Genomic DNA, 25,040 nt, shown 5'->3' with positions numbered 1-25,040 from the left:
GAAGTTGTCATTGTCCATTTAAATTTCACATCTCTATCACTTTACAAATCTTCTATGCTGTTGCTTGATGCCGGTCAACTCTAATCCTTCCCCTCTTTGCATCCCTATAGTCTTTGCCAGTTGTTTTATTGTTTTAACATTCAATAAAGGTTGCCCTTTCCCTTCTCCATGACATTTCTGCTTCCATACCTCTCCTTTCACCTTTCCCTTTGTGTTAGTCCCAGATGACCTTAGCTCTGATGACCTTTTTGTCCCTCCCCCTCTCCTTGTCTGCTTCTTCTTTTGGAGTTTCATAGCATGTGATTTCTCTCTTTTCCCAATTTGGCTCTTTTCTTCTTTCTCCTGTTCTATCCTCACTCCTTCTTGTTCCTGTATCATGCTTTCCTCTTTCCTTTCTCTTTCCTGTGTCTCAAAGTCACTTGTTCCACTTTTATTTCCTTCTTTTCTCTCTTCTGTCACCAGCTGTGCTCCTTTGGCTACGGAAATTTCCCTCTATCCCACCCTGGCTCTTCCTTCTTGCGGCATCTCCTCCAATGTCATGCATTATGACTCAACATATTCTTCTTTCTGACTTTCATTTTCATGTCTCTGCTGCTCTTCTGTGGATCTAGATTTATTTGAGAAGGACCACGGGCATTGCTGCTATAAGTATCCTTCTTCCCTGCACATAATACACTTCAGTACTTCTTGCTTGGCACTCTGCCACCTTGTGCCCTTTCTCTTCATGTCTGTGGCATATTGCATACCAGCAATATGTGGCCATATGTTCTTCCTGCCTACAGTTGCTATAGAGTTTAGGCTGTCTGAAATACATTGTAAACCCTTGGTGTGGTCCTACTTGGATTACTGATGGTACATGCATAATCCTGCCAGGAATGAACTCATCCCCCCTCATTATCACTTGAGCTCACTGCAGTCCTGCCCATATACTATATTTATTGTGTAACTTCTCAATATACATAAGTTTTTGTACATAATTCCCCAACCCTTTTTCTATCCTCCTCCATCTCAAGCATGTCCATGGACATTTGAATAATTATCCTTTCTCTTGTCTTTTCTCCCACAATAAAACATATCCCCTTAAGTTCTTCTGTCTCACCTACCACTGCATATATCTTCCAAAAATCTTCAAAAATGTCTCGGCTCTGACATTAAACTTCCCAAGACTTCTGGTTCCAATGGAAGGCCTGACCATCAAATAGTTCCTAAAGGGTTCATCCTAGAAGAGCCAACAGGATGCAAAATGCTTTACCTATCATAGTGATGAACAGTTCAGGGGACTTGCATGGGATGGTTTGAACCATGACTTAGATGTTCTTTGCAAATTCAGATCCCTGGAGCCATCAGGACTGTGTCCTTCCTACCTCCTTTGCTGTAGAACTTGGATGAGGCTGACACAACCTCAAGGGTCTTTGTAAAGTGAATCTTGTTACCAGCTGCCCTTTAAGTGCAAAGCTTCATTTTGAGTTGTTGAATGAAAGTTTGCCAGGTCAGCACTATGGTTATGTATGGTTATGTAGTTGAATCAAAAAGCACTCAGTAGTTCCAGATCCAGAATTGTAAACTAACTGAGAAGTGAGTCCTTTTATGAAGGAGTGATTATTTTCCAGTCTACCATCACTTTGTGCTGAATGGAGTTCTTTCACCTTTGTGTTAGTAGTTCACCTTCTAGCAAGGAAGGATTTTAATGCCTTTTGGGTGATGTGTTTGTCCATCACTGTTCAAGATGCAGGCTCTTCCAGACTGGGTTTGTGGAGTCCGTAATGTCTCTCCATTAAATGGTGCATGTCCCTGAAAGGTAAGTCTGCTGGAAAATGTCCACTTGAGAATGAGAAGTTTTAAAAACCACTTCCAGAGATATTTGAAGAGCTTGGACAACTTCCTTCACTAGATATGGCAGGTGCCTGAATCTTCTGATAGACTGGGATTATCGTTCTGAGTATCTCCCCTCGAATGGAATCATTCTTCAGTCCACTATAATGAAGCCTGAGTGTCTGAGGCATACACCAGGGATTAGATTTCATAGATTTCATGACATTAGGGCTGGAAGGGACCTCGGGAGATCATCGAGTCCAGCCCCCTGCCCAAAGGGCAGGAAGTCAGCTGGGGTCATAGGATCCCAGCAAGATAAGCATCCAATTCACTCTTGAAGGTGTTCAATGTAGGTGCTTGAACCATCTCCACTGGCAGACTGTTCCAGACCTTGGGGGCTCGGACAGTAAAGAAATTCTTCCTTATGTCCAGCCTGAAACGGTCTTGCAGGAATTTGTGACCGTTCGACCTCGTCATCCCTTGGGGCGCTCTGGTGAACAAACGTTCCCCCAGATCCTGGTGGTCACCCCTGATAAACTTATAGGTGGCCATCAGATCACCTCTGAGCCAACGCTTTTCCAGGCTAAAGAGTCCCATGGCTCTCAGCCTGTCATCGTAAGATCTGTTTTCCTGACCTCTGATCATGCGCGTGGCTCTCCTCTGGACTCTCTCAAGCTTCTCCACATCCTTTTTGAATTGTGGAGCCCAAAACTGGACGCAGTACTCCAGCTGCGGCCTCACCAAGGCCGAGTACAAGGGGAGAATGACGTCCCGGGATTTGCTTGAGAAGCATCTATGGATGCAAGCCAGCGTTTTGGTCGCTTTACTAGCCGCAGCATCGTATTGCAGGCCCATGTTCATCTTGTGGTCAATGATGACCCCCAAGTCTCTTTCTTCTGTAGTGCTATCCAACATAGCACTGCCGAGCCTATAAGGATGCTGCAGGTTTTTCCTCCCAAGGTGGAGAACCTTGCATTTTTCGGTGTTAAACACCATCAGGTTCTCATTTGCCCATTTGCTGAGCTTGTCCAGGTCAGCCTGGATCACCCACCTATCTTCTGGCGTGGATGCTTTTCCCCAAAGTTTGGTGTCATCGGCGAACTTGGCCAGTCCACTCCTGACTCCAATGTCCACATCATTAATGAAGATGTTGAACAGGATGGGTCCCAGGACAGAGCCTTGAGGGACCCCACTGGTCACAGGGCACCACGATGAGTGACTGCCATCGATTACAACCCTCTGGGTCCGACCACGGAGCCAGTTTCCCAGCCAGTGGATCATGGTGGAGCCAAGGCCACAACTAGCCAGTTTGGCCAAGAGGTGATCATGGGATACCAGATCAAAGGCTTTTTTGAAGTCAAGATATATGACATCAATCTCTTCTCCCTTGTCCAGGTGATAGGTCACCTGGTCATAGAAGGAAATGAGATTAGTCAAACAAGACCTACCCGCAACAAACCCATGCTGGCTATCCCTTAGGATGTTAGCCTGGGCCAGTCCATCAAGGATGGCTGTGGTCCTTAATAAACTTTTCTAAGATCTTCCCCAGGATAGAAGTCAGGCTAATGGGCCTGTAGTTAGCTGGATCCACTCTCCTCCCTTTCTTGAAGATCGGCACCACATTGGCCTTCTTCCAGTCTTCGGGCACTACACCAGAGCGCCAGGAGTTTTCAAAGATCCGTGCCAGGGGCTGGGCTATGACGCTCGCCAGCTCCTTGAGTACCCTGGGGTGCAGATTGTCAGGGCCGGCTGACTTGAAGGTATTCAGCTTCTCAAGGTGTTCCTTCATGAGTATTTATGCAGCATTTATGGAGGGTAGGGGATCCCCATCACCCAGATCTCCCTGTCCCACAGCAGGCATGGGCGTCCCATGGGACTGGTGAAAGACTGACGCAAAGTACCTATTTAATAGGTTGGCTTTTTCCTGGGCGTAAGTTGTCAGTTGCCCCATCTGGTTTAGCAGGGGTCCAACATTGCCCTTGCTTTTCCTCCAGCTCCCCACATATCTGAAAAAGGACTTTTTGTTGTCCTTGATGCTTGAAGCTAGTTGGAGTTCAGTTGCAGCCTTGGCTTTCCTGGTTTGCTCCCTGCAGGACCGGACCAGTGCAGAATAATCCTCCTTGGAGGTGACTCCCGTCCTCCATCCTTTGTAGGCTTTCCGTTTTAGCCGCAGGAGGTCCACTAGGTCCCTGGAGAGCCAGGAGGGCTGCTGTGCCTTCTTGCTGCCTTTCCTCCGTGTTGGAATAGATTTAGCTTGTGCATTGAGGATCGCTTCCTTGAGAAGCAACCACTCTTCTTGAACTCCCATTTCCCTGGGGTCACGGTCCCTGAGGGCCTGACCGACAAGCCTCTTGAGCTTGTCAAAGTCGGCTTTTCTGAAGTCAAGGACTTCTGTGTTGTTGACTGACTTGCCAGCTTTACGGCGGATGGTGAAGGTGATCACTGTCACCCAGCTTCCCATCGATCACTAGGTTGCCGATTAGGTTGTCCCCCGTAGCCAGTACCAGGTCGAGCAGCGCTTTGCCTCTCGTTGGCCCATAGACTTCTTGAGTCAGGTAGATGTCATCCACGCATGAGAGAAAGCTTTGTGACTGCTCAGATTTTGCTGAGTGATCTTCCCACGAGATGTCCGGGTAATTGAAGTCACCCATGACAACCAAGGTCCTGGAGCAAGCGGCCTCAGTCAGTTCGCGGGCGAACTCCTGGTCAAGCTCAGGACTTTGAGTGGGAGGTCTGTAGTAGACTCCCACCGTTGTGTCCCCTGTGCCATTTTTCCCATGAATTTTTACCCAGAGGGTCTCTAGCTGTCCATGCCGGTCGCCAACATCAGCTTGCAGGGACACGTAGCTTTCCTTCACATAGAGAGCTACACCCCCGCCCCTTTTGTCAACACGATCCCTCCTGTACAGGGTATAGCCCTCTATACCCGTGGTCCAGTCATGGGTGGAGTCCCACCAGGTCTCTGTTATCCCAATGATGTCATAATTCTTTGCACTGAGCAGGAGGACAAGCTCCTCCTGCTTGTTACCCAGGCTCCTGGCATTAGTGTACAGGCAGGCAAATGTGCCTTTAGAGGCTCTTGCCTTGCCCACAGATTGTGCCAGGGCTGGGGCAGGGGTGGGCTCCCTTAAATGCCTTGGTCTGCTGGCTTTGCAAGGGTTGCTCAGCGGGCCAGCAGTGGCAGTAGTTCCCCCATTCCCCAGCGGGCTTAGTTTAAAGCCCGGTGGAGCAGGTCAGCCAGCCTGGCTGAGAAGAGCCTCCTCCCCAGGGGAGAGAGGTGGAGGCCATCTCTTCCCAGCAGCTCGCTGCCTCTCTCGCCAAAGAGCGGGCTGTGGTCATGGAAGCCAAAGCCTTCCCGATGACACCAGCTCCGCAGTCTTTGGTTCACTGCGTGGATCCTCCTCTCCCTCCTCAGCCCATAGCCCGAGACTGGGAGGATCGATGAAAACACCACCTGAGCTCCCAGACCCCTAAGCCCCGCTTCCAACTCCCTGTAGCGCCTCATGACCTGGATGGGGGTGCTCTGAGCCGTGTCATTGGTGCCCATGTGAATAAGGAGCATGGGGTAGTGGTCTGTGGGCTGGAGGAGCTCTGGGATCCTCTCCGCAATGTCTCGGATGCAGGCCCCCGGGAAGCAGCAGACTTCCCGGGCTAAGGGGTCAGGGCGGCAGATTGCCCCCTCAGTGCCCCGCAGGATGGAGTCTCCCACAACAAACACCTTTCACTTTGACTTGGGGAGAGCGGGGCCAGTAGCTGTGGTTGAGCCTGGGTTGCCTGCAGGAGCCGGCAACTGAGCAGGCTCTGCTGGGGATGCAAGAGGTGCGAACCTGTTGCTAAGCTCCGGCGAGGGAGGGGCCTTGGTGCAGTGGGCCTTGGGGCCCTTGACCACCTTGGTCCATGCCCCTGACTGGGCAGAGCAGGAGGTCCCAGAGTCCTCCTTAGTCATGGAGGGAGACGGTGCTCTACCCTGCGGCTCCCGGGGGAGAAGGGCCTGGCAGTAGGAGTCTATCTCCTGCTCCCAGTCCCTGATGGCACGCAGTCTCTGGACTGTGGCCTGGAGCTCCTCCATCTGGCACGCCAGAGACCCCAGTAGGGAGCAGACCCCGCAAGGTGAGGTGGCCATGCTCCCAGGCCCCAGAGCCTGAAAAAGGGACAGGCAGCCCCCGCAGCCAAGAGCCAGGGGCTCCATCTGCGTGGAGCCTGGAACCATGGGCTCCATCTGGGTGGCCGTCTCTGAGGTGCCCGATGGGGGGGCCGCAGAGCCCGAGGGGACCCTTGGGGTGCGGCGCGTGCCCATCCGTGTCATGCCTCTGGTAGGCTGGCTACGGCTGGGGCTGACTACTCTGGGGGGTCGCAGGCAGGGTCTCATGCCCTCTTGCGCCCTCTCCTGTGCGAACTCCGCGCTAACTCAAGTGCCTGTTTATGCAGCCTGTTCGCGCGGCTCCGGTCGCGTGGCTCCCTGGGGGCCTGGGCCAAGTAGGGGCCTGGGCGGGGGCTTGACCTGACCCGGCTCCATGCAGCCACCTCCTCCCAGGGAGTGAGGAGTTAACCCCTTCCCACCACGAGCCCGCTTACCTCCGGTTGTGCTGGGGGTTGGCAGGGGGCTCTGCGGCTGCTGAGGGGGTGTTTGGGGGGCTTCAGGGGAGCAGAGGTGCAGCGGGCTTCACCCACGCATCTCTCACCGCTCCGGAGCCTAACTGAGCCTTTTTTTTTTCCCCCCCGTTTGGCAGGCCCTTTTAAACTGCGTGCATGCGCAATGGGCCTGCCGTCAGGGAACGCTGGCTTCTCAGGCCAGGGGGGCCCTGCCCGGGGTTTGGGGGCCCCTGCCCTACAGGAGGGGGACTGGTGAGTACCCCACTCTTTCTCTTGTCACTCCCTGGGGGCCTGGGCCAAGTAGGGGCCTGGGCGGGGGCTTGATCCGGCCGGCACCAGGCAGCCGCCTCCTCCCAGGGAGCGAGGAGTTAACCCCTTCCCACCACGAGCCCACTTACCTCCAGCTGTGCTGGGGGTTGGCAGGGGGCTCTGCGGCTGCTGAGGGGGGTTTCTGGGGGGCTTCAGGGGAGCGGGGGCGCAGCGGGCTTCACCCGCGCGTCTCTCACCGCTCCGGAGCCTGAGCCTTTTTTTTAGCCAAACAAACAACTGGGCATGAGGAGAGAATGTTAAGGACCAGAATCCTCAAGGCCGAAAGAGCCACTTTGAACAATAGCCTGGAGGCCATTGAGCAACAGTCATTGACAACTGCATGGGCACCCACTATGCACAGTGAGGAGCCACAGAGTATATGAAGAAGTGTGATACTGGGAAGGGCTAATTACCAGCGCAGAGTTGGTGCCACAGCAACACTTGGAAGAAATGTTGCTTGTAGTGTTGATGAGATCGAGTCAGAGAACAGTACTGAGTACAGTTCTGGGTGAAGAGAATATTCCCATGCAAGGGCACTTGTAGAAAGAATTAATTTTGGTGAGATGGTAAAGTCGCTCTTTGTCACTGAAAGAATGGGCCTCTGAGCAAGAGGTGACAAATCTGAAGGCAGAGAAGTAATACCAAGCTTTCTGGTGTCCGTTAGTTCAGTCCAAAGACTGATTGCTAAAGTATCTACAGTTGCCATGGGCTGTGCAATGCTCAGGGCAGAAGCAAGGAGACTTCTTATTCAACAACTATAAAGTTTCTGCTGTTCCGGGTGATGATACTGTCTGACTATAATTTCTTTCTCCAAGAGTCATTTTGGGCTGAGGAATCTGAGACTGGAGGTTTTGAGAATTGTAAAGGGCTGTGAATAGTTTGAGACTTGGAATTTCAGTGGGAGCCTGTAAATGCTGAAATTTGGATCACCCAGATGTGGAAGAAATGGACTTCTGCAATGGGCTGGTAATGGAAGGCCTTTCTCTAGAGCCAAAATAATACTAACAGAACCATTGACTGGCCACAGTGCCAGTCTCAGTGGTGCCAAGGAGGGTGGAGGTTCCTGATAAATGATGTTGAAAGCTGCAAAGAGATCTGTAGTGTTGGGCAGCATCTCTTGTCCATAGATTGGAGATCAAGCTCTAAGAGGTGTTCAAAAGGAGCGTTATAGAGCTTGGTCAGTCCTTCTTTATTGGTCCAAACATGAAAGCTCTAACAGACACCTGTGGAAAGAGGTAAAACAAGAGTCTGGGAGTGGATTTCTTCAAGACAGAAAAGACTCTTGTACTTCTGTCTGAAGCTGGTCAGACACTGTTGCAGGATAGACATCCACTAACACCTGCCAATAAGGGAGTAGTCACGGATATGGGCATTGTCATGTATCTATTTTCTTTCATTCCAGATAGAAAAAAAATAAGAAGGAAATACAAAAGAAAATCCCTATCCTTCTTAAGAAAAGAGATAGAAAAATTATCCCAGTTTGACAGCATTTTTCAAGTTTTCAGACTGTTTCCTGGTCTTAGCCTTCTCACTCTTTCCTTTACAATGTGAATTACCATTGCCTGGCCCATAGGCCCATGCAGATGTGATCTGAGGCCACTGAGCACATCTCCAGAACTACTTTGTGTGAATAGAAGAGTAACACATTTGTTCACCAGAGCGCCCCAAGGGATGACTAGGTCGAACAGTCACAAACTCCTGCAAGACCGCTTCAGGCTGGACATAAGGAAGAATTTCTTTACTGTCCAAGCCCCCAAGGTCTGGAACAGTCTGCCAGCAGAGGTGGTTCAAGCACCTACATTGAACACCTTCAAGAGTAAATTGGATGCTTATCTTGCTGGGATCCTATGACCCCAGCTGACTTCCTGCCCTTTGGGCAGGGGGCTGGACTCGATGATCTCTTGAGGTCCCTTCCAGCCCTGATGTCTATGAAATCTATGAAACACTGAACTTAATTACTGCCATATTGCCTAATTCTGACCATACTATAAAAAAGATAAGATCACACCTATTTGCACCCATGACTACAGTTCACATAAACTTACCAAAATGGTAAAACTAAACACAGGCCATCATTAGCACCCAGACATCATAACAATAAATCCAACTGGAAAAACATGCATGACCTCTCACAAATCACCCCAAAATATTGAGGGTTCCCAACACATACATTTCAGATTTTTCCCTGGAAAAAATATCTATGTCTCTTCATAGTGGTCCATAACTTACTGGACAGGGCACTTCCTTGGAATATGAAAGACACCATTTCAGGTCCTTTTTCAACCCAAATTCAGACAAGACCCTTGAAGCTGCATCTCTCACTGTGAAGGTGCTTTATGTACAAGACTACTGGATGTTTTGGCGTGGTAGCTAATGATAAATCTGTTCCTTGACCAGCTCTAATATTCAGATGTACAATTATGAATGAAGTGTGAATTATAAAAAGGCTTATGGGAGACAAGCCTTCTAAGCCAGATGCTATCTATCAATGGACGTTTGTTAGTGTGTAAACATATATTTTTCCCTCTTGAAATTATTGAACTTGGACAGAAGACAAATATGGATTTTTAATTTCATGGTCATTATTAAATTCTTATCTTTTGGGGTTTTTTTCTCCTCCTCAGCCCATCATCCCAATGTATACTGAAAATATTCGGGAAGCATATAGGATGCCTAAAGAAAACAGTAAGAGGCATTTTAAATTATATATTCTGTCTGAGCATTTGTTACTACTCTATCTCAAAATGTGTATCCTAAAAATGTGTATCTTCCTTTGAATCTTCTATGTTTTTGTTTTCTCTCAATTGTGTGGAAAATGGAAAGTGCCCATGGATTATCAGATATTAATATGTGTGTCTTGGATGAGGCATAGGCTTCTGACAGACATCTCTTTCACAACAGTTATGCCTCCTGCCAGTCAGTAGCTTGTTGGCTGAATTGGAACACATCAAGGCTCCAACCAGTTGGTTCAAGCTCTGGTGCAGTCTTGGAGCTAGCTAGCAATAAGCTAATCATCAGCCTGCAAAGACTACATTAGGGCTGGTTTGAGCCTCAGTACTGTCCTGGGCCAGCCAGCCATCACCTTATGGGGCTGGTATGTGGACTCAAAGTATTAGTTGAACTGGGAACAACTATGGAAGGTGATCCAGCTTGACTTGATGAGTCAAGTGGCTAAAATAGTGATTCTTAGTAAGGGTATTGGGGCACTCTTAGTAATCAGGACAATTTTTGAAAGCTGCTACAAGATATAAGGCGGTAAGCCAAGTTTGAGGAAGTAAGGAGATAATTTCAAGTTCAGGGTCATGTGGGCCTGGGCATTGGTCTGCCCCCACTGCCTGGTCCCTGTAATAATAAAGATGTTTTTGAAATAAGGTGTTTCTTAATTCATAGAAGTTAAGGATGTGTGTCTTTAGTGCAGCAGTTCTCAAACTTTTTATTCTTAACTGAGAATCAGTGCTTTTGGATTATTAAGGTGCTGATATAAAACTCAAGCAGGCTGCACTGCTCTGGACACCAGCAGCCTTTGAGTTAAAATATCCAGACTAGAGGTTAAGGAGGTAAGTGAAATAATAGAATGTGATGGCTTTTACCTATGAAAACTTAGGCTGTCTGAACCAGTCAGTCTCAAAGGTGCCACCATGTCTTGCCTTTTGATTGTGAGGGAAATGTTTAATATTTAGAAATTTGGCAGCTTTGTTTATTTGTTAAGCTTAATATATGTTTAGTCTTTCAAAGCTCTGAGCCTTTTCTTTTGTCTTTTAAACTAATGCACAGAATTAACTCGGTGGTTATACGAAACTCTTGGGTTGTCAGTCACTGGACCACATGGAGGGCTTCCAGTCAAACTTCGCACACACATTGGAGAACCTATTCCATATGATCCAAATATGACTGCTGAGGAACTAGCTGAAAAGGTACATTGGGTCCTCTAGCAATATCAAATTTTCTTCTAGATCTTAATTTTCTCTTACATTTACTTGAAATAAGTATTTCAAGTGCATATATATCTTCATTTCATGTTATTGCAGACTTTATCTTAGAGTTTGAGTTATGGGATACATCACGGCTCTCCAACTGGTGGCTTGTGGGCCACCTGTGAGGGGTTAATTTACTGCTGCCCACCTCCTGCCCAGGCACTGCTCCCCTTACCACAGTGGAGGCTGCTGACATCAGGCTTACCAGGATCCTCCCCGCTCTGTCATTTTTTGCTTCCTGATCGTGCCCCTTTAGGCAGGTCAAGGCAGGAAATCACTGCTGTGGGGGCCAGGGAGCCCAGGCTCAGGGTCGCCATGCAGAGGGGAGGGGTAACTTGTATGGCATGGCACAGCAGGGAGGTGCCCATGCAGTGAAGCTCAGTAAGTGATGTACAGTAGTTGGAGACATATACAGTGTGTGGAAGTAGGGGGGCCCTCAGGCAGCACAAACACTGTTTGCATGGCATGTGGCCCATGGTCGCTTTGAAGTTGGGCAGCCTGGATTATATAATGTTCCTGAGCCACACCTGAAGTAGCTGATTGTAAACTCTGCCAGTGATATAGTGTTGCCAGGGGTCTTAGTGGTGGGTATTTTTTCCTCTACTGCTTGAATTACTTTTCCTTCATTTCTTGCCTTCATGTCTTGTGCCACTTCTGGCTCTATAGGGGTAGGAGAGAAACTATGTGGAGCAGCAGTTTCACCCCACCATGCACCTGCCCTGCTAACTTTCCCCTTTGATTGGAGAGGGGAGTACATAACCATGTACTACCTGGGCTACATTAATATCAACCGCAGTAAAAGAAGGAAAGTTTTGGTTTCCAGGAAGAAGTTGGTGTTAAAATATTTGCTTGGGTTGCCGCCCTGCTTGACTACAGCAGTGGTTTCAAATGTTGCTGCCTCTCTTGCCAGGGCCCCCAACTCACCGCCACCCCCTGATTCCCTGACTGGTCCTGACATCATCCTGCTCCACTTGCCATGGACCTGCAAAGAGGCCTACTCTATAAAACTAGGAATAAATATTTGATCCTTCACACCTCCTTTTTCCCAGCCTGCTCTGACTGCAAGAACTGTTCTTGGGGAAACGTAGACTCTTTGAGGAAGTGTAGCTGTAGAGCCAGTCAGGTCCATTCTATTTCATCAGAGGAGCTAGGCCTTGAACTCAGTAGCTAGTGCCAGTTAGAAAGGATTTTCCTTGTAATGCTCTCCAAATTTGAGGGAGCTATTTGCTGAATTCCATATCTCTGACTTCTGGAAGACTTGGGTACTGACTTCACAAAACCTTATTCCCAGACTGTTTCAATGGGAATTAAAAAATCTAAAATATTAATTAAGTGAAAAGATAGTATATTACAATCCATTCGTAATTTTGCAGGACAAGTTATGCAGTGCTTATTAAAATATAACAGCAACCTTGCTCTCATTTGGTCAGCAGATAATTTTGCCATACATTTCAGATGAAGCACAAATGAGGCCTTCTGCATTTATCATTTCAGTTTCATTATTATAAATTCATATGGACTGCCTAAGTCAGTAAGGTATGTATGCTCATAATGTTAGTATGTACTGAAAACCCATAATGAGAGTTATGCAGCTGCTTAAGTGCTCTCCAAAATTATAACTACAGTTCTTTTTTTTTTTTTGAAGGAAAATTGTGTAGAGAGATCTACATGCACCTTTTCTGTCCCCCAACTCCTCATTTCCAAGTTGAAAAAGATAACTGGGGCTCTGCTATGTGTATGCCTGCATAATGTGAAGACTTTTAAAAGCTTAACTGTCTCTTCCTTTTTACTTAACAGGCAAAGACTGCACTCCAAAAACTGATACAAAGTCACCAGCAAATACCAGGAAGCATATGGAAGGCTTTATTGGCACGGTTTGATAAACCACAAAAAGATGATTAGAACATGTTACCTATTTAGTGACTCAGTTATAAAACCCCAAATTACATGTAGTTCAATAAGCATCCCACTGAAAATTTATGTAAAAATAAATGTTCCTCAAAAATGGTTGCTAGTTGATTGTCATTGATGTTGCATATTTAATTTAAAGGTGTCTGTGTATTTGAAAATGATTTGATTAGTTGTAGATTCTTCTGTCGTATGCAGGGTCCAATTCTTTATCCAAGCAAGATTTCTGATGATTTTAATGGGAACCTTGCTTGAGTATGGACAGTAGCAACACATGGAGAGATTATGCAAAAAGATGCATTTTTGTGAAGTTAGTGAACCAAAAGAAAAGAGGGCCCTTGTTCCTTGTCATCTGGCACAGAGGATTCCCAATGGCTGTGGCCGTGTGTGCTACAGCTAGCACATAGGGTAGCACAGTGCCCCAGTCTCAGCATATGGGGTCTGGTGAGGGCTGAGGAAGGATTTAATAACAGTAAGCGTGTGTAGATGACACAGGCGTTAATGTACAGCACCTGAAAATTTTAACACAGCTTTTTTTGGCGTGGTGCATTTTTGTTTGTATGACACAGTGTTCGTGTTCCAACGAAGGGCACTTTTGAGCAAGTTAATCCTTGTGTGTCACTCCCCGCAGATTTCAGTAGGGGGAATCAAATACCAATTTACCTTCTGTAATGTCTTTCCTAATGTATTAAAGCAGATGCATGTAAACCACCTGGGCTCCCCAGTCCTTGCCCCTGGACTCTCACTGGACAGTCCTGACTCATTGGGAGTCTTCCCTGGGCATGGTTATGGTCACCTCAAAATCCTTGTCACTTGCACCTGCCTATGCTTAGTTGCTTTGGTCTCTCTCCATGAGTATGCGATTCCAAAGACCCCATCCCAACCCCAAAGACAAGCCACTTGAATCCTTCCATTCCTTTCCCTTCCCATCCCACCATGTTACAAATATATGTGATTTTTCTTTTACTTATTATAGCTGCTATGATAACTGCTATGATATCATAAAAATATTCAGGATTTAGAGTAGTGTGTGGGTGGGTGGGTGCTTGTTGCCACCTGGTTGATTGGCAATTGCTGTCCATGTTGGTGGTGGCGGCAAGCTCTTCTGGCTTTTTTTTTGGACTACATTTCCCAGCATTCCTGAGCGCATTGATCTTTATACATTTTCCAGTGGGGGCTTCCATTGGAACCCTCCCATTCCGTACCCAGGTACACCATCAATCTGTTTGTGTAGTGCCACATACGGCTTTTGGAGGTGTGTTGTGAATTGTTTTATAAATGTTTTTGGAATGTTTTTGAAAATGTGAGTTGGTGTTCGGGTTGGTCCCCCACCTGCCTACTACCCTGCCAAGAGCTATAATAGTTAACCTTCTCACCCATGCGGGGGAGGGGCTCATTCAGATGTGGGTGATGGTGCATAATGCCCTCCACCCCCAAACCACTCACAGTCTGGAAACATCAAACCCCTAGCCCAGTCCAGATTTCCTCCTCCTTCCCCTGACCATCTTCCCTTCCGTCCCCCATCTGCAACACTGCATGCTCCTGTAGACAGACACAAATTTGAAGAGTAAATGACTTTATTTTAACATAACCAAGAGAAAGAACAAAGCACTCATAGGTGTTGTTGTCAGCAATATATCCTGCCAGACAATCACACACAAGGGCTGTCCAACCAGCCTCTCCTTCAAGATATCTCCTCAGTCCCTCTACTGCTGCTGCTGCCCAGACATGTCTCTGTTGTCTGCCCACTGCCTATCGCACTTCTTCTTCCCATGACTCCTTGAAAACCTCTTCTCGGCTCTCACAGATATTGTGCAGCATGCAGGCTGCTACTACAAAGGCCATGATATTTTCTTGTTCCATCTCAATATTTTCTTGCTGGTACATAAGCGCCCTTCATCATCCTTTCAGTCGGCTAAATGCACATTTCACGGCCATCCTGCAACTGGTCAGACAGTAGTTAAAAACCAGCTTCTGTGGGTCAGTGATGTTCCCTCCATAAGGCTTCCTGAGCCAGGGCTTTAAGGGGTAGGCAGCATCCGCTAATATAACCAGGGGCACGGCAACACTGCGGATCACTGTCTCCTCCATGCAGGGTGAATAGCGTCCTTTCTCTATGAGGCCAGGCAGAGGGAAGTTTCTAAACATGCCCACATCATGTGCACTGCCGGCCCACCCGGTATAAATGTTTATGAACCAGTCCCAGTGGTCCACCACGGCTTGCAGGATCATGGGGGCATATCCTTTCCTGTCTGTGAAAGCCTTCCCCCTCCCCACAGGGCACAGCACTGGAATGTGAGTGTTGCCTAAAGCCTCCACATAGTTAGGGAACCCCTTCTCATTAAAGCCATCTATGACTTGCTGCGGATTTTCCAGGCTGATAATTTTGTTTGCAACGGTCTCCTTAAGCGGCTGGCATACCTCATGATCTGCCAGTCTATGCAGGCAGCCACACCGAACTGGTTCACAATGTGGTGGAGGCGGGATGGGCTGGCCAGTTTCATTATGGCCATTGCAACCCTCTTGTCTGGTGGGATGACCCAATGAATGTTAGTGTCCTCCTTAGTGATGTGGAGCCCCAGCATTGATACGATATGATAGAACATCTCCCTTTTCATTCAGGACATTTCCAGCCACTGCTGGTCGTTCCAAGTCATCAGCATAATTTGCTCCCACAATTCTTGCAGGCCCATACCATGTGAATTTTGGTCCTCCTCAGGTTTCTCACCAGAGCCCAGTCAAATTCCACTTCTTTGCTTTCCTCTGTGTTTTCCAAGTCCTCTGGGTACCTGTATCATCTTCTTATTATTGTCATTAATGCTGTGAAACCAGAAACACATCTTGCCAGTGAGCACTGTAGCACCAGTTCCTATCCTTCTCAAGCATTGCAGCAGTAATTCCCCAGGGAAACAGCATTTGCAGAAGCAGTACTGCCACTTCCTCCTCATCCTCCTGCTCACCCATGTCCTGCATATTCTCCATGTCAAAGGACTCTTCACTGTGTTGTTCTCTATTGTCACGAATTTCATCCTTATTCTCCATTTTGCACCTCTCTGTCAGCAGCGGCTTCTCACCCGTCTGCACCAAGCGGGTGGGCAGGGACTGTAGGGTGGTGTGTGGTCTGGAGCTTGGTGTAACTGCTTTTTCAACACTTTACCCTGGCACCCCAGTGCATTCGGGCTTTTGCACATCCTTTTATCCTTTCATCCTGACCTTAGCTGCCACTGGTGTTCTGATGTAATCAAGCTGGCAAACAAAAAATGTTTTGCTTACTCCTCTCCCGGTAATGGAGGCTACTCAAAACTTTTGTCACTTTAGGAAAAACAGGCTGTGCTTTTATAATAAAATTATTTTGCACAAGCAGACAGGTTGATATTGATTTTTGCAACATTCTGGGTACAGTGGCCTTATTTACCCCATCACCAGGTCTTTTTTGTTGTTAAACTGGGTGCTTCATCACCTTTGGGTGTTTTGACAATTACAGGTAATGACTTCACAATCCTTGGAATTTTCCCAGACCTTCATGCAAGCACAGCCTGAGTATAAAGGTACCCCATCCCCCAAAATTTGCCAGCCCCTTTCACAAATCACTTGTGCTGTTGACCATGAACTGCTTCACCATGTTCCAGAAAGCCAAGGCCAGCAGGATGGAGCTGACAGCCCAGGAGGTTGATAACTCCAGTGCCTGTGGACCGAACTGGACCCAGAAAGAACTGGAAGACTTAATCAACATTTGGTCAGAGCAAAGGCTCATCAACAGACTAGAAAGTAGGAGGAATAAGGCGAGTCTGTTTATGTCAAGATCATAAAAGGTATGCAGGCATGAGGGCATAATCGTGACTGGACTCTGGTCCAGTGAAAGATTAAGTCCCTGAGATCAGCGTTTTACAGAGCCAAAAATGTGAACTCCCATTCTGGGGCAGGTCACACACTTGCTACCTTCTACGACAAGCTGTCCATCATTTTCTCCAAGGCTGTGGGTGACAACCCAGGCATGGAGACTTTCAGCACTGGGGTTGGGCAGAAGGAGGAGGAGGAGCCAGCAGCGGATCCGCCCCTCTGCTCCCTTGCCGGCAGTCAGTGTCCGCCCCGACGCTTCCAGTCCTGCTGCTCCCGCCTCTGGGTCTGATCCCGGGCTATCTTTTAACCGTCCTGCCTCATCTGGGTACCTGGATTGGGTAAGTGTTTGCTCCGCCCCCTGCGTCCGGGCCGAAGGAGCCTCCCAGGGTCCCCTAGTCCGGGTAACTCCCGGACAATGATCAATAATAATTGTAACGATTCAATTCCTTATCAGAGCATTTCAAAGCAAGTAGATCTGCCTTATCACCCTGCACTCATCACACACATCCTGGGCCTCCCCACCATATATAGCTAATGTATGATATAGACTTATGTTATATAGACTTATAATTAGGGTTTGATTCCTTATGATGATAAAACAGATAGTGAGCATAAGGCAGGTTATTATGCACCCTCCCTGCCTCTTTTCCCATGGTGTGTGTCACTTCCTGGTTCAAGCTCCTCCCTAGGCCTCTCTATTCCCATGGAGAAGAGATATATACCCTTCTGCTTTACATACTACCCTTACTGAATGTGTATTACTTCCTCCTCCTGGTTGCAGGCCACAAATATTGTTGAACCTTCTGTCCCTTTGAGTTTCTTCTCTGAGTTGTGGAAGGAAGGAAGATTTTAAACAAATAAGGATAACAGAAAGTAGTTTACATAACAGAATGTAGTTTAAATAAATAAGGAAGTAGAAAGTCCCCCCTCCACCTGAGGGGGTCCCTCCTTCTCTACCTAAGCTTTGTGGTCAGAGATTCCAAAGTTACAATGTAACAGAGATTAGCGTGGCTCGACTCAGCCAGCCAGTGAGGGGGGCATACATGTCCACCTGAGGGGGTCCCAAGGGAACTGTGCCTGGGGTGGGGGGTGGTACCTGAGAGGGCCCCTTTGGGATCAGCCATCTTCCTGCTGGGGCATGTTCAGTAACCAGGAAGGGGTTCCCTCCCTCTGTCTTCCCCACTCCCCCACCCACCCACCTACCTACGGGCCCCTCCCTACCTAAGATTTGTGGTCAGCAACCATTCCAAAGTTACAATGTAATGGAGATTAACATGGCCTGACTCAGCCAGCCAGATGAGTCAAGTCATACATCTCCACCTGAGGGGGCTCCTGGGGGACTGTGCCTGGGGGTCCCCACCTGAGGGGTCCCCTCCCTCCCGAACTAAGCTTTGTTGGTGGGTTTGTTTAGTCTTTTTTCTTGAAGTGCTAGATGCACAGTAGCACTGGCCAAGCATTCAACCTCCCTCCATCTGATAACTGTCCACCCTGCAACTTTCCAGTTATACCATGACTCCTTAAAAGTTGTGCAGTCATCATCTCTCCAAAAAGCACCCCCCCAGTTCCTGCTTGATTTCAGGGCATGGATCTGGGAATGGAGAGTGGTTTGCAGCCAGCCAGGGGTGGGAGTGCAGTAGCTTTGCAGGCTGGACACAAAGCTGGTAAGGGCCCATATTTCAGGTTGGTTGGCCTCCCCTCCAGGCACCTCAATAATACGTATGGGGATAGCCATCTTCTGTATAACACTTCTGGCCTCTCTATAGGAAGCAGGGTGCTTTTTGAAACCCTGGCCTTGGCTAATTAGCAGCTCCCAGCTTAGCTGAGACCATCTGATGAGGACATGCCAATACCTAGTGTAGAGAGATGAAGGTATTACAAATTTCTTGAATCTGGATGAAAAGAAGTTCCCGCACAATGGTGCTTTCTTTGAATACACTTGATTCTGCAGAGGTTTCGAGGTAGCTGAAGAGATTACCCTGGGCTGTCTTGGGAGTGCTGCTCCTTGTTTCCCTCTCACCTTCTCCCTATCCTTTGAGAAGGGCTGAGATTTGGCAAGAGAGGACAAAGCAATCCCGAACAAAATCTGATAAGCTATCTCCAGAGGAGGAGTAGGTTGGGGGGGGGGGGGGCTGCAAACCCAGCTCTGAAAGGTGCTGCATGCAGGATTTAAAGAACACATTGCATGTATTCTTTAAAGAAAGTATTGAAAAGGAAGTCATTTTTGCACCACACCTTCCATAACAGTACATCCTGCAAAGAAAAAACTCAGGAAAAAAAAGCTGCTTTGGAGCTACGGCAGCAAACATTAATCCCAACCTCAACCCCGCTTGGTGACTGTGCATAGGAAATGCATTATAATGCATTAAAGACTTACTAAAGTCTTTAAAGACTTGCTAAAGGCCCTGGGAGGTCCATGCATGGAGAAGTTTTGAAGATTACCTGCTTGCTTTTGGGTGTGGGTGGGGTTGTTTAATCTTTTTTCTTACAAGAAATGCTGGCTGCACTGCACCCTAGCTAGCACTTAACAAGCATTTGACCTTGATTTGATAACAATCCACCCTGCTACTCTTTACTACTCTTTCCAGTAATGCCATGACTCCATAAATGCTGCCCAAGCACAGCATCCCCAGGCTGAGGTGGGCGCAGTCTCTGCAAACTAACCCAACCACCCATCCACCCCAAAGAAAACATGATGCAGACATATATATAGAGAGGAACAATAAAACACTTTACTGAAAATGCTGCATCTTAACAATAACTACATACAACTTAACAATATAATATAGATATAAACTGTAAAAAAAATTAAAAAACTGCAAAGCTGAAGATATTTCACTCTCCTCTCCTCTTTACTATCTTCATTCATTACTGGGCTGGTTGCTGTCCCTGGTGAGTTTCTCCCATGAAAGTTTTCTGGAAGGAGGTGGGAAAAGGAAGAAGAGGAAGAGGAGAGGGGTTTGGAGCAAGTGAAAAAACCAGACTTTTGCCCCCCCACACAAACACAAGGTCAGTGGGGCATATTACCTAAATATCTCCTGGGATGGTGAATAGCTTTGGCATTGGGTCTGGCAGGCAGCGTCCTGCCCCTGGACTTCTATTGTTGTGGTTCTGAAATGGAATGTGATGAAGTTCAGGAGGTTTGCAATATTTAAGAAAGTCATGTAACCACTCACTCCAAAGTTTCAAACTACTTGCAAAAAAAGTACTATTACAGTGATGCTGCAGCTTGTCATCAGGAGCTATGTCCACTGCAGTGGCAACACACAACCGGGGGGGGGGGTGGAGGGGCAGGACGGACATGGGGGGCACAGGGTGGAGGGTATATATGATGGGGTGGGAGGACAAGAGGGTACATGGGCCGGTGTGGGGGAGGACATACACTATATGTGGCGGGGGAGGGGTGGAAGAATTAAGAGTGGGTAGAAAATTAAAGGATTATTGGCCTCTCCCATTTAAAATAATAATTGGTTTCAGATCCCTCCTGACCCTAGCTACTATGAAACTATGACCCATCCTGACCTGAACTGTGTGCTGAGGGAGGAACGAGGAGTGAAGGAGGGTAAAAAAGAACACACAGTGGCACCTACTGGCTAAAGGCCAGAACACAATGCCCTCTCATGGCGAAGGGGATTAACTACAAGTCTTTGGAGTCTCTGGTTGTTTGTACAAACAAATCCACAGTTGGAGTGGTGTCATAGCAGAACCGCTGGCATGGCGGTTTGAGCGCTCGCCGCGCTTGGGTCAGATCCCGGAGGACTGGAAAAGGGCCAATGTGGTCCCTGTTTTCAAGAAGGGGAGGAAGGAGGATCTGAGTAATTACAGGGCAGTCAGTCTCACCTCCATCTTTGGAAAAGTCTTTGAAAAGATTATGAAGGATCATATTTGTGAATGTCCAGTGGGAAAAATAATGCAGCAGGGAAACCAGCATGGGTTTGTAGCAGGTAGATCATGCCTGATCAATCTGGTTTCATTTTATGACAGAGTCACAAAATGCTTAGATGCAGGAGTAGAGGTGGATGTCATTCTCTTGGATTTTAGCAAGGCCTTCAATATGGTAGCTCATTCCATTCTTATAAATAAATTAAGAGGCTGTGACTTCGATGTTTACATAGTCTGATGAGTGGCAAATTGGCTTAGCAGTCGCACCTAGAGAGTGGTAGTAGATGGGTTGGTATCGTACTGGAAATATGTGGGTAGTGGCGTCCTGCAGGGTTTGGCCCGTGGACCGGTACTCTTTAATATCTTATTCAGTGACTTGGATGTGGGTGTGAAGTGTACTCTGTCTAAGTCTGCAGATGATACTAAATTGTGGGGTGAAGTGCACTCTCCAGAGGAAAGGGAACAATTGCAGGCAGACCTGGACAGGTTAGAAAGGTGGGCAGTACACGATAGGATGCAGTGCAACAAGGACAAGTGCTGAGCGCTGCACCTAGGATGCAAAAATATCCAGCACAAGTACTGGCTGGGAAGTGACCCTCTCAGCAGCACAGAAGCAGAAAGAGATCTTGGAGTCCTAGTGCATTCCAAGATGAACATGAGTTGTCAGTCTGACGAAATCATCAGCAAAGCTAACTGCACTTTATCATGCATCAGATGCATGACAAATAGAACCAAGGAGGTGATACTTCGCCTCTATGTGGCATTGGTCAGACCTCAGTTGGAGTACTGTGTTCAGTTTTCAGCACCGTACTTCAAGAAGGATGTTGATAAACTCAAGAGAGTCCAGAGAAGGGCCACTCATATGGTTAGGGGCTTATAGGACAAGCCCTATGAGGACAGACTGAGGGACCTGGACCACTTTAGCCTCTGCAAGAGAAGGTTGTGGCCGCCTACAAATTCATTAGGAGGAGCCAGTAAGGAATTGGAGATGCCTTGTTTACCAGGGCACCTCTTGGGGTAACAAGGAACAATGGTCACAAACTGACAGAGAGCAGATTTAAGCTACAAATCAGGAAGAACTTTTTCACAGTAAGGGTGGCCAAAATTTGGAATGGGCTTCCAAGGGAGGTGGTGCTCTCCCCTACCTTGTGGGTCTTTAAGAGAAGGCTGGATAGGCACCTGGCTGGGGCCATCTGACCTCAGCACTCTTTCCTGCCTAGGCGGGGGGTCGGACTCCATGATCTGTTGAGGTTCCTTCCAACCCTAGCATCTGTGAATCTATGGCTCCATTAAGCTACGAAACTGGAGAGCACCGCAAATTAACACATCTCTAAGTAATATTAATTTAAGGTGCTAAATGGACTTTAGCGTGGCGGGAAATCCTGGGAAACACAAACGCAGTTGTGTCAACGTAAACAGGAAATATCATTTCTTCTACACACATCCAGTGTTCATATACCTGAGGGATGCTTATAAAAGTAATGTAGACTATTCTCTGTGGCCACAGGTGACAGGATACACCAAGAGTTCACCAGGAGGTCTTTAAGCCAGGGATATAAAGGATGAAGATCAGGAAAATCTTTCTCACTATGGGCACATCAAGACAACTGTGGATGCGCAGAACGTGCCTCACATGCAGGCATTCCCTGCACTGCCAATTTGCGCGGGTTCTGTTTTTGTTTTGTTTTTTTGTGGGAGATCCCAGTGTCAAAAATCCCATACCTTAAAAAAGTGGGATGGCACATGTGGCAGTATGCACCACCCAAAACTGGGCCGGACCCATACTCTAGCTGCTGGCCAGGCTCCATGCTGCCGGATTGTTGTGGCTGCAGCCCCCGGAGGCCTTTAGGATCCTAGGTAAGGCTGCTGGGGCTTAAGTATTGGAATGTTATATCTAGATAGGGATTGGAATCTGCATCTTTGGACGTTTTTATTGGCAGGTTAGTCAAATGCTTGTCTAGGATGGTTTAGACAGGAGTGATTCTGCTTTGAGCAGGGGGTTGTAGTGAAAGACCTCCTGAGGTCCCTTCAAGGCCTACATTTCTATGAATTGTACAATAATTATATTACCAGCTGGTGAGGAGCTGCAGGTAGTCAGCCTGAGGCAGGCTGGCAGGGATGACCAGCTACTAAGGGTGGAGCTACTAAGAAGGTTGAGAACTCCAGGGGCAAGTTCTTGTGCTGAATGAAGCAAAAGTTCTGTATGGAAGGAAATCAATCCTAGTAGTCTCTAATGACAGTCCATATGAACAAGGAGCTTAATGTTTTATGGGCACCCTTAACTGTGGCATGTCATACTTTTGGCTGCTTGGTTCTGCAACGTTTATTACAGCTTATTGCATCACAGCTCATTAAGTCATTTGTGAGTAATGTGCCAAGGGAGTCAGGAGCTATATTGCTGAGGAGGAAGTACTTAAGAGTCTTGGGTGGCATTTAATAGTATGTGGCTGGCTACATGTCGTGTTCATTGTGTAATTGGGTGTTCATGCTTCTTGTAAATCTGGAACAGCAAAAACTACTTGTCCTAATTACAGACAAGGTTCTTTGGGTGAATCTGATATCTTTTATTAGACCAACTTAAATAGTTGCAAGCTTTTGGGTTCAAAAACCCTTCATCGGGCTAAGGAAGTTTCAGCAGTTGGTGTGTGCTCTTCCTGGATGGAATGAAAAGTAAAGCAGAGGCTGGTCTGGTATGCATACAAGACAGGCAGTCAGTGAAAATGTAGATTGAGAAGTCAATGGGTAAGAGACAGGCTGTGGGGGTGGGGCAGAGAGAGAAGGGGGACAAATAGTGGAGAGGTACCTGGGGATTCAGATGTCAGGTAGGTTATTATGTGTCATAAATTCAATGTTTACATTTAGTCCATGATTTTTAATATCCAGGAGGTTGATGAAGTGGAGTTTGAGTTCATAGGTTCATCTCTGGGAAGTGTTTTGAGAGACTCTTATCTACATGAGAACTCTCATCTCATCTACATAAGAACCTTGTCTGCCTACATCCTTAGACCAACACAGCTACAACCTACACCCTTGTCCTAATTACCATATTTGCTCAAATATAAGATGAGGGTTTTTTTCTGCAATCAACATGACGGGAAAGAATCCCTTTGTCTTATACTTGCATCCAGAAAAACCTCTTTATTCAATACATTGTCTATTATTAAAATGCTGCCAGATGCAGCACGTGCTCAGTAATGGAAACCAACTATGAAGTTGACTGTCTGCAGGCACCACTGAACATCCTATAAAACACATGGCCTATACTGAGCAAACATGCTGATGGGAACCTTTTTTTTTTTTTTTTTTTTAACCCATTTAGAAATCATTTATCTTGTTTCTTATATAATTGCAAGTACCCTCACCCACTCTTGGAGCCCCTTCTCCATTTTATCACAGGGGAAAAAAAACAAAAACAGGCACTATTAAACACATTGTTGAACCAGAATCCCACCTTATTACATAATATTCACATATTCAACGTCGCAATCGACCTGCTGAAGGCCCCCCCCACCCTTTCTGGCAAATATGCTGTCCCTTAAACTATCCTATGCCTACACGGGGCTGAAACAAACCTCTGAAGTCCAGCCCTTCCCAGGGCGTTGTATCCCCTCCTTGCGTTCTCTGCTTTCCTCTTCCTCTATAGAAATACAACTCGTGCATAGCTAATTGCAGACACTCTATCGTTGAAAAGCACGAGCCCTTTAGTGCTAGGAGGGAACGCACTTTCCAAATTGCTACTTTAATACATGTGACAAGCACCCTCACACCCCATGACCCATCCGTCCCCTCTGTCAAACCATAGAGCACGTTTTCACTCGTGATCCCCGTTGCCTTCCCTGTCTCCTTCAAGAAAGCCCCTGCCCTCCCCCACACCTTCTGTGCATAAAAACAACCCCACAAAACATGCGCCACGGACTCAGGTTCGTCACAAAGTTCTCTTGGGCACTTGGGGGACCGTGTGAGTCCCCATCGATATAGTACTTGTCGCACTGGCAGTACGTTTCTCACGGCCCTCCAGGCCAGCTCCTCGTGCTCCCCTTTCCATTCCTTCCCCACCAACCCTCTCCACACCCTGCTGACCTTGTCCGTGCTCAACTCTCCAACATCAGCCATTCTCTGCTTCCCCCTGAGGAACTTGAGGACTTTCCTGGCATCCGCCAGTCCTTCCATCCCTAACCCTGCCAAGCCTTCCCTGGCCACAAAGGATCCAAGGCGTGCGTAAGGGAGTGACATCCGCCAAGCCCACGCCCCCCGCCACCCGCTCCCAAACAGTCCCAGCCTCTGTAGGAGCCTTCCCGCCCAGAAAACGCAAAGTTTAGAAACCGGTCCCGCTGCGCCCCTCGCTTCCCTCATGACCATCTTCAGAAAGTGCACGTAAACAAAACCCTCTATATTTGGGAGAGCCCATCCCCCCAAGCCCTCTTCCTTATATACCTCTGTCCTGGCCACCTTCTCTGTCTTCCCCCCCCAAAAGAAGAGGCACAATGCCCGCTGGACCCGCCGGGCCTGTAGCCAGGACGGGGGGTACGCCATCGCCGTGTACAAGATCTTTGGCAACAGGCACTGTTTGATCACTTGCACCTTTCCCCTTGCGGATAAATGCCGGGTGCTCCACAGCCCCACCGTCTGGTTGACTCTCGTCTCTAACACTTCCCAAGCCCGCTTCCCTTTTCCATGGGTATCCATCCACACACCCAGGATTTTCAGTTCCTCCTTTTCCACCCT

General features: G+C 47.6%; 1 pseudogene; it reads left to right on the top strand.

The window, feature by feature from the left end:
• The window catches only part of LOC149869250 (DGAT1/2-independent enzyme synthesizing storage lipids-like), a 33,814-nt pseudogene extending 21,224 nt beyond the window's left edge, over window positions 1-12,590 (top strand).
• Window positions 12,591-25,040: the final 12,450 nt, after the last annotated feature.

This window comes from Crocodylus siamensis, chromosome 3 (genome assembly GCF_052110815.1).
Source record: "Crocodylus siamensis isolate JL-2025a chromosome 3, ASM5211081v1, whole genome shotgun sequence".
Taxonomy (NCBI): Eukaryota; Metazoa; Chordata; order Crocodylia; family Crocodylidae; genus Crocodylus; species Crocodylus siamensis.
The sequence above is the reverse complement of the archived record's forward strand: the minus strand, read 5'-3'. Positions and strand labels throughout refer to the sequence as shown.